The sequence below is a fragment of the Diabrotica undecimpunctata genome, chromosome 8 (assembly GCF_040954645.1).
Source record: "Diabrotica undecimpunctata isolate CICGRU chromosome 8, icDiaUnde3, whole genome shotgun sequence".
NCBI classification, from domain to species: Eukaryota; Metazoa; Arthropoda; class Insecta; order Coleoptera; family Chrysomelidae; genus Diabrotica; species Diabrotica undecimpunctata.
In genome coordinates this window covers 3,158,378-3,168,488 of record NC_092810.1, presented here as the reverse complement: position 1 = coordinate 3,168,488, position 10,111 = coordinate 3,158,378, and positions in this window count along the sequence as shown.

Genomic DNA, 10,111 nt, shown 5'->3' with positions numbered 1-10,111 from the left:
AAAGGGCTAATGCGACCTGCTGCGGCTTCATATTGCCTTCAATTTATCTCTTTTGGGGTTTTTTGAGCGACCCGGCTTGCGGAGCGGGTGGGGGTGGCTCCGGGGTCGAGAAGATTAAGTTGTAGAAGGAAATTAGGGTTTGTGAAGTAAAGGGTCTTGTCTTTTAATATTTAGGTTTGACCAATTAATTTTTTTAATTTAATAGAAATTATGTACTCGTTGCCAATGAACAAAAAGTGTAATTTTTTATATGATGTCTTAAATTTAATTGATACTATACTATGAATATAAGAACCATAACCCTTTTCAATGCAAATTAAATTCCCAGAGTTATTTGTGCTTCTAGTCAAACACGAGTTTCAAAGTATTTTCGAATCTTAACCCCTTTCTGCATGATGTTTTACTTTTATAAAAAAAATCTATGATTACAAACTTGATTTCAATATTACGGTAAAAATAAAAAAAATCCTACTTGGTTAGTCCTTTGTATTTTTTTATTTAAAATTCTTCTATAGCACCACATTTCGAAAGCCCCAAGGCGATTTAGATTGATTTTATTCACAATCCAGGACTCGACACCATAAAGGACCGAGAACACGTAGCAGCGAAGTAGACGGCTCCTCAATGCCAATAATTTTAGATCTCTGTTACACTTGGACATTCTTCTAAAAGCCGCTCTAGCCTGCTTTATCCTTGATCTAATTTCGCCGTGACTTTCTGCGTTATAATTTAATTGCTGTCCAAGGTAAACGATTTTATCAACTTGCTCAAGTTTGGTATTATTTACATATATAGACAGTTTTATATGCTGTTGTTTACTTTTTCTTCTTCTTCAGGTACCATCTCCGCTACGGAGGTTGGCAATCGTCATAGCTATTTTAATTTTTGAGGCAGTAGCTCTAAAAAGTTGTTTTGAGCTGCATCCAAACCATTCTCTCAGGTTCTTGAGCCATGAAATGCGTCTTCTTCCGATGTCCGAGATACTGTAGCTTTCTTTCTTTAATTGTTAGTTCAACTTCCTTCTCTTTACCTATTCTTTTCAGTACTTCATTATTCGTAACTCTATCTACCCAGGAAACCCTCATAATTCTTCTATAGGTCCACATTTCAAAGGCGTTAAGTCGTCTCATTGTGTCTAGATTTAACGTCCATGATTCCACTCCATAGTATAGTACACTGTATACGTAACATTTTGTTAGACGTACTTTGAGAGCTAATGTTAAATCTTTGAAACGTAGGACCTTTTTCATTTTTATAAAATTAGAACGTGCTTTTTCGATTCTGACTTTGATTTCTGCAGTGTAGTCATTATTTTCTGTTATAAGTGTTCCTAGATAAGTGTACTTTTTTACTCTTTCGATCTGTTGGCCTTCTACTGTCAAGATTTCGTTAGTATTATGGTTGTTTTTACAAATTTTCATAAACTTCGTCTTTTTGATATTAAGCGAGAGTCCGTACTCCCTACTACACATTACTATTTTACTTATGAGTCTTTCCAGGTCTTGTAAACTATCGGCTATTATTACTGTATCATCTGCATATCTGATGTTGTTAACTAAGACTCCATTTACTCTTATGCCGACTGTTTCATCTTCCAGAGTTTCTCGAATTACCTCTTCAGAATAAGAGTTAAATAATAGAGGTAATAGTATGTAGCCTTGCCTGACTCCTCTCTTTCTTTCCATTTCTTCAGATGTCTCTTTTTCAATTCGTACTATTGCTCGCTGATTGTAGTAAAGGTTTGTTATTAGCCTTAAATCTCTTTTATCTAGGTTTTTATTTTTTAGAATTTCCATAAGTCGGTCATGTTTTACTTTATCAAACGCTTTATTGTAGTCTATAAAACAGACGTAAAGAGGACGATTAACATCCAAACATCTCTGCGTCAGCACGTTGAAGGAGAATAGTGCCTCTCTGGTACCCATACCATTGCGGAACCCATATTGTGTGTCACTAAGATCCAACCCCAGTTTAGTGTGAATTCTGGCGTGGATAATTTTCAACAGAATTTTCAAGGTATTGAAAATTCTGTTGTTTACTTATTATGAGTATTTTGGTATCCAGACAACCTACAACTCTCAACGACAGTATCAAGTAGTGTTTGCAGATCTTCCTGACTAGAAGCTAGGAGTACTGTATCGTCCGCATATCGCAAATTATTGATGACTTCACCGTTCACAAGTATTCCTTCTTGTTTTTCAGAAAGTGCTTTTCTGAAAATTCTTTCGGAGTAAACGTTGAAAAGCAGGGGTGACAAGAAGCATCCCTGCCGTACTCCTCTTTTAATATTAAGAGCCTGTCATTCCACACCATCTACTAAAACTGATCTTGTTTGATTCCAATATAAATTTGCAATTATTCTAATATCTCTGCCGTCCAAGCCAATGTCTTTTAGAGCTTCGAATGTCCTTTAAAAATCCGTAAGGGGAATCCGCTTGTTGCAACTCAGGTGGCAGATCAGTAGAACCGAGAAATCTTATATCATCATGTGATGTTACCAAATTTCCTTCTTTCCAAGTTGGATGATTTTTATTTCTATTTATTAGATTACGTCGTAATTCGTCCAAAGAAATATCATCTTCGCTATCCGAACTGATTTCTAAATCCGTTTCTGGGATAATAATATCTGATTCATTATTATCTATTATATCATCTTCATAGTCTCACTCTAGGGCTAATATAATAGGGAAAATATCATCATCTGATAGCCCTTCGTGTTCACTACCATCTGGCATGTCCACTACCACAAGAGTGGCACCATAAAACTTTTTTGGATCCATTATCTAAAATAAAAAAAAATAGTAATACCCAGTTCAGAACACATATTGTGCCATAAATAGAAGAAAGTTTTGCACGACAGTGTATATTGTGGCATATATGGCACAAGCATATTTGATCAATAATTTCATCATTTTGGCTTTACAACCCTGTGTGGGTCCTAGCCTCCCCAAGAATTTTTCTCCAGTCGTCCCTATCCATCCGCCAAGCACGTATTTCCATATTTCTCATGTCTTCATGATGTTATCTAGGAATTTTGTTCTGGGTCTTCCTCTTCTTCTTTGACCAATAGGTCTATCAAGGCTTTTTCTAGCTGGGTCGGTTTGCTCCATCCGCATTACATGGCCTACCCACCTCAGACGTCCTATCTTTATGTGTTTTACGATATCTGGTTCCTGGTATATCCTATAGAGTTCGAAGTTGTATCGTCTTCTCCAGACACCATTTTCATTTACCGCTCCATAGATGCGCCTTAGTATTTTTCTTTCGAAACATCCTAACATGTTTTCATTGCTTTTTGTTAAAGTCCAGGTTTATGAACCATATGTTAGGACTGGGCGTATTATTGTTTTGTAGAGTTTTACTTTTGTATTTCTTGATATAACTGTAGATTTAAAAAGGAAATTAAGCCCAAAATAGCATCTATTAGCCGTGCAAATTCTGCGGTTTATCTCTGCGGTAGTGTCATTTTCAGTATTGACGAGCGTTCCCAGGTATACAAATTCGTTAACTGCTTCGATGACGTCATTTTCTATAACAAGTGGCCGTAGTGTTTGTGGTTGCGTACCTATTTTCATGTATTTTGTTTTATTGGTGTTTACATATTTGATCAAACAATACCAAAATATAAGGAAATACGTGAAAATACTTAGAGAAATTCTTTGTTGAAGGTCTATCCTTGATATCGTTGTTTTTTTTTGTACAAAAATATTTAGTAGAAACTTCGATAATTGAGTATCAAGTTGCACAATTCTTATGAACGGCTGTCAGACCGCGGCCATTTGTAAATTTTCAAAAAAGCTCGCTTTGCATCATTGAGATCGCGCGTTATTACCGGTTATACGAAATATGTACTCTATATGGACATGTTATGCATAAATACTTTAAAATAAGATTCGATCTCCAACGGTTAGTTATAAAACTAAGTATTGGGCCATATATGACCCACTCTGCGGTAACGGGTTAAGATTTAAAACAACATCTTGGACTTGTCTATTAAACTAGCAAGCCTTCATTCTACTATTGTTTTGAATATTACAATATTAGTCGTATTTTATTTGTTATTGCTTTTAATTTACAACAGGGCTAACATATACTGTACAAAATGGATGGGCGATGGAGAAAGTGGTTATTAGAATGGAAACCAAAGGAAACAAAAGAAGCGTCGGTCGACCACCTGCACGGTGGGCTGACGATTTAAGAAGAAAAGAGTGGCGCAACATAGATGGGGTTGAAAGGAGCCTATGTTTAGCAGTGGACTTTTGAGGCTGGATGATTATGTACAAAATATGATGGAGGATGAAGGAACGCTTCTTTAGAGTTTAGTAAAGGTAAGATGGCGAATGGACATTGACGTCGAAGTCAATGATTCCCAAACATACAAACACAACAAATTAATTTTGACGTGACAACGTCTTAAATTAGGTTGTGGCTCGGAGTCATTTAAGAAAAAGTGTAACGCCCGCTCACGTCTGTTACAGTGAGTCGCCGAACGAGAGAGAGGCCCGCCGGACCGGCGAATGCCTTGCGTCTCTCTCCCACTCAAACATGATCGGTCCGCTGCGCGCGGCACTAGAGAATTAGGCGCGTTGAATCGCTAAAGTTGAAAATCGTTGAAAGTATCGTCAGCTGTGTCTGTAGTGAAAATGTGGAGTGCTTAGATTCGTCATTTACAACAACTACAACAATAAAGGTAAATAATTGTACACTAATATTTCATTATCGTAAACTATGATTGATTGATTAATTGTTAGATTGACACAAAAGTTGAGAAACTGAGTTTATAGGTTATGTCATACTATTGACAAATGTTGATAGTGTTAAGTAAATTATTAGTTTAAATCACTCTGCAATCAATCGTAATTCAGTCGATTGAGAAGAAACAGCGCGTATTGCTAGTCAAACATTTAAAATAACAAATTATAACTTCTAACCTGTCAAAACAGGGCGACCAAACAAACGAACTAAACCGACCAATCACCACGCGCGGAGTTAGAATTTAACTGTGTTTAGCAAGAATTTCAAATTCCAATTTTAGTAAATGTTTTAATTTTCAACTTTACCATTTACATTTACAAATTTTAAGTGTTTTGATTTTCAAATTGATTCTTTAAAATTAAAAATATTAAAATATATATAATCAGAAGTGAACGTCACATAACATTATCTGTACTTATTATTATTTAATATGTAGGCAAATACATGTGACCATACTTGGTAGACACAATTGGAAATAGTAATTTTTTATAACTGAAAAAAATAAATATATAAAATACTGGTAACAAACAATAACTTCAATGATCGATATCTCCGCAACTAATTGATATATCGAAAAAATGTTCAAATAAATTTTGTAGAAAATAATAAGATCAATAATATAAAATAAATAATATATAAAATAATATATAAAAATATAATATATAAAATATAAATAATATATAAAATACCTAATAAATCGGTAATGCAATTCTTATTTTCATTCAATTCCTTGTTCCTATTGTGCAATTTAATAATATTCATATCAATAAATATTCTACCGAGAAAAAGACGTTGTCACGTAAAATCTTCGCCCGTAAAACCGACTTTACAGGCAACCGATTTTTTAGTCAAATGTTAATTCGGTGCATGGATGTTTATTAGGACCATAACATTTACGAAAACTATAAGGTACAGCAGGGTAAGTGGAAAGTTGGGGTAAGTTATTTTGCTAAAGTCAAATATTGTAAAATGGCTCCACCTATTGAATATTAGCTTATTTATAACTTCATTACGGTTCATTTTACGATTTGAATTTGACAGCAGATATATTGTAGACCGTTGTCGTCGCATAGTGAGGTTGTCGGGGTTTTGTTGTCGATGCTTTTAATTCCAATAATAACAGATAGGTATCTGTTAACCCTTTGCGGACGTATTTAATTATTTTTAAATATTTTCGTTTTGGTTTTGAATAACTAAGGCAAATAAAGATGACAAATTATATTTTGTGTTAAAAAAATTACTTTTACTTTTTATGGAATTTAAGAAAACAATTTGACTTTTCTGTTAAACAAAGACCTACTTGATATATCGAGCAATGACATCTAGTTCGATGGGGTTCTGTTCTCGTGCCATGGACTGGCATATGTGCAGTCTTTTTTCATACGGAACTATAGATTTATATCTATTCGGAATAGCTTCAGCACTCTTTCTTTCTCTTTATGGCAGTTCTGGATTAGCCCCAATTAATCCAGTAGCTACAGCTAATCTAAATTCTTTGAAATTTAAAGTTTTACCTTCATTGAACCGGTTTTTAAATAACATAAAATCGTTGACAACAGCTAAATCTAAGAAATGCCAAAATAGTCTGTGTCCTGTGTTAATTCCTGGAATAAAGACGAAGATTCTGTCTATATAATCCTATTTCTTCTAATAATAAGAGAGTACCTAATGCTTGTCTTATTTTATTGGATCCCTAATTAAACAGTCTACAACAATCTACTAATCTAACAAATTTCCTAGAACATTTTTGTATTGCTACAAAGATCTCGCTCGTAGGTTTATAACAACAGTTTGTCTTTTGTTAGAGTTTTAATATGGCACCGATTCTTTTGACATGCTAATATCGTCGTCTGGTTTAAAAGTTCGTATTAAATCTGACGTAAAAAAGTTAATATTGCACTTTAAAGCGGTGGAGGCGATTGCGGATTGCTCAATATGCAGCCCTCAGAACGATTACGCCAGCGGCGCAGGTTGAATATTAAAGTCCACTGCAAAATGCTATTACGATAAACAAATCACAACGTATAGTGAAATTAAATGACGAAACAGTTGATATGAGCCCATTATTAACAATGTTAGTAAAGTAGAGACAGGTATTTACAATTAAAACTAATTATTTAGTGTATGTAAAAAGGTGGCGACTAGTTTTGGAGTTAAACATATACTCATCATCAAGCTCAGTAGTAGAACCTTAAAGGACATCAGTACAAGTCATTTTTTTTTTTCGTAGATAAAGTGATAAGAGGGAACATTTTGCCGGCAATATTTTTGACTGGTATAAAAGTTCATTGTCTGGCAATTTTGGCAAATTAAATTTTGACAGTTAAATCATGAGACGTCAGTCGAATGATTTTGTCAAAATTTCATCAGCGAAAATTGCCAAAAGGGAACAAACTTGAATAAAACCAGAAGAAAATTTTGCCAGTTAATAATTTTCTTTCGAATAATATTCGACAACACTATTTCACGAGATAATTAATGCACTATATCAACAAAACATAATCTTTATTTATTTGTTAACAATATGAAATCTACAATTACTATAAGCTATAGTAGTATGATCATTCTTTTCTACCAAAGCATGATTTGGTGTATTATTGACCTGTAGCATTTGGGAACTCGAAGGTCCAGCTTCATTTGTTGTAATGAGATTTTCGATTACTCTCGGGAGAGCCTGTAACTCCTAGAGAGCGCGTCCCCAGGTGGCGGATAGAGGAAAGCCATCACCAGCATCAGCTGGCGGGTAGGTGGGAAATAAAATACCTACCACCCGCGGATCAATAGGTAGAACAGACGATACTCTTAAGCTGCAGTAAAAGTAAACCGTCTAGGAAAAGGAAAGCTCCAAATTCAAACCCTGGTCCTCCAAGTTGGGGGTTAACCACTCGATACCTGTCAAAAATGGTAAAGGTTAAAAACTCCAAAATGCAGCCTCGGAACCGGACTGATATACGTCGACGAAAAATGCTACGATACAGGAAAATGATTTTTGCGACATGGAACGTCCAACGATCTCAAAGAATGCTCCAGAAATCTTAGAAGAACTAAACAAAATGAAGATAGACATAGCTATCATTACGGAAACCAAACGGAAAGGATCGGAAAACCCAGGTAAATACGATCATTTCTACATCGAAGTCACAAAAGAATATGTATATAAAGATATATGTATAAAAGAATATAGATTGACTATTCTGGGAATAAATGCAATCAATGACGATGCTATTGTAAATGTGAAAGACAACTTTTTCGAACAACTGAATGAAGAAATCACAAAGGTGGGTAACACAAGAGAAATAATAATCTTGGGAGACCTCAACAGCAGAGTAGGAAAAAAGAACAACGATGAAGTAGAAGGTAGATATGGAGAAGATTATACGAACAATAACGGAGAAAGGTTAATAGATATATGCGATCAGAATGAACTCAGAATCATATATGGATATTTTTAACGTAGAAACATTCATAAATATACGTGGACTCAGGAAATCCGAAACTTAAAATCAGTTATAGACCATGTCATCCTCAAACAAAAAAGTCGACTAAAAACAACAGACGTAAGAGCATGTAGAGGAACCAATTGCGGCAGTGACCATTACCTCCTACGTTCAGATATTTCATTTTCACATAAAAGAGAAGAGCAAATGCAGCAAGATAAATATACAAAGGAGCAAGCACAAGAACTACGTTACAATTTGAATATTTTACACCAAGAAAGTGTTAGAAACCTATATAAACGTAGACTGGAACAAAAACTAATTAAAACGGAAGATAATAAAAGGAATGTTAATCAGTTATACAAAACCATCAAAGAATGTATACACGCCGCTGCCCTAGAAGCACTAGGCGATATGAAAAGATCGGACAACAAAAACCATATTGGTGGGATCAAGATATTTCGCAGGAAATAACACAGAAAGGAAAATTGTATCAAAAATATCCTGGGAAAAAAGTGCACCATGCTAAATACATACATTAGTGGAAGCCAAAGTTTAGAAAGCTGGAAACTGTTTAAAAATTTAAGACACAACAGAGAAAGAGATATTATCCAGTCCATATCACAGCAAATTTGGAAAGAATAATTTTAAAAATTGACTAACAGAGACAAGAGAGCCCTTCAAACAGATAGAGAACTATGGTCTACAAGGCGTCAGGCTGATGGGATCACCAATCAGAATAAATGAGAGAGAAGTCGAAACCGTATGTAGACATCTAAAGAATAGCAAATCATCTGGCCCAGGAAATGTAGCTCCGGAACTCATCAAACATAGACCCAAAATACTAATTCAACGGCTACGACAACTTTTCCAGGAATGCATAGATAAACATGAAATACTTGAGGAATGGAAAGAATCACATATGAGCACCATCCATAAAAAGGGAGATAAATCGAAACCTGAAAACTATAGAGGAATTGCAGTTACTATAGATAAATTCACATTCAGATGGCAGCGTTCCAGAGATAGGCCTGTACTTTCAATATGCCAGAAATAACTACATTGTTGTCAGTTTTTAATCGTACCTACAATCGTACGTTATGGGCCGGCTCCTATAAAAGAATTATAATTTCGGAAATATTTATGAATGTGAAACGGAAAAATACATTTTTTTAATTATATAATTTTTCTGTTGGTATTTTAAAAATAGAAAGTTATATTTCGGAAATCTGGTCTTTTCGGAATTATATCTTCTGTTCAAAATTGTTTACAATTCGTGGAAATGAAATAATTATTTGTATAATCCGTTTTTGATCTTAATGTCCTTTTAATGACACACTTTCTCTACCTGCATTTACAGTTACAGACATTAAAAAATAATTTAGAATTAAAAAAATATACCTATTTATAAATTCAAAATTATTGTCTAATGCCAGCAATTATAAATTCAGGTAAATACTTGAGAGTCATTAAAAGAATTTTCAGTTGATATCAGACGTTTGTGTCGTGTCAGTGTCAAAATGGCCGCGAGTGTAATAAAATTCAAAAACGGTAATTTGTTAAATAGTGAATGCAAAAAAATAGTGTTAAATGTTTTTAACTATTTATCAAACAGTAATAATGATAAAAGTGTATCAACAATAGTGCGGGAAGTTTCTGCTATGACTGGAGTCTCTGAGCGAACGATATTCCGATATAGAAGTGAAAGTAAAAATGGTCCACTCGTAACTCCTATAAGAAAAAAAAGAACCGGTTATTTGAATAGTCGTGAGAATAGATATGATGAAGCAACTCGGTCTAGAATAAGACAAGTAGTGCACGGTTTTTTTATGGACAATATTCCTCCAACCCTTGACGTAGTACTAGAAAAAATTAAGCAAATGGAGCATCTTCCGAATTTTTCCAAGAGTACGTTGAGA